The sequence below is a fragment of the Fulmarus glacialis genome, unplaced genomic scaffold (assembly GCF_000690835.1).
Source record: "Fulmarus glacialis isolate BGI_N327 unplaced genomic scaffold, ASM69083v1 scaffold7307, whole genome shotgun sequence".
Taxonomy (NCBI): Eukaryota; Metazoa; Chordata; class Aves; order Procellariiformes; family Procellariidae; genus Fulmarus; species Fulmarus glacialis.
Window position 1 is genome coordinate 83,103 of NW_009222514.1, and position 481 is coordinate 83,583.

Below are 481 nucleotides of genomic sequence, written 5' to 3' on the forward strand. Positions count from 1 at the left end.
GCCTCCACATTTAAACGCCGAGGCAACGACGAACAAAGGAACCCTTTCACCAAAACGTTTGTTAAACATTTAAGGCTGATTTTATTGAGTTTACAAGAAACAGCTCTATCCTAACTTGCTCGAATGGGATCTCATAATCCCATAATTATTTCAGATCTTTCCAGGAAGTGCATGGAAAACTCTTTTTTTTAATAAAAAGTATACGACGAACAAAGGAACCCTTTCACCAAAACGTTTGTTAAACATTTAAGGCTGATTTTATTGAGTTTACAAGAAACAGCTCTATCCTAACTTGCTCGAATGGGATCTCATAATCCCATAATTATTTCAGATCTTTCCAGGAAGTGCATGGAAAACTCTTTTTTTTAATAAAAAGTATAGATACATAATATAGAATGTAGAGATGAACATTTTCTTTTATATGTATTCATTTCTTTTATATATATATGTAAAATTTTTCTGTTTGATACATATTTTTAAA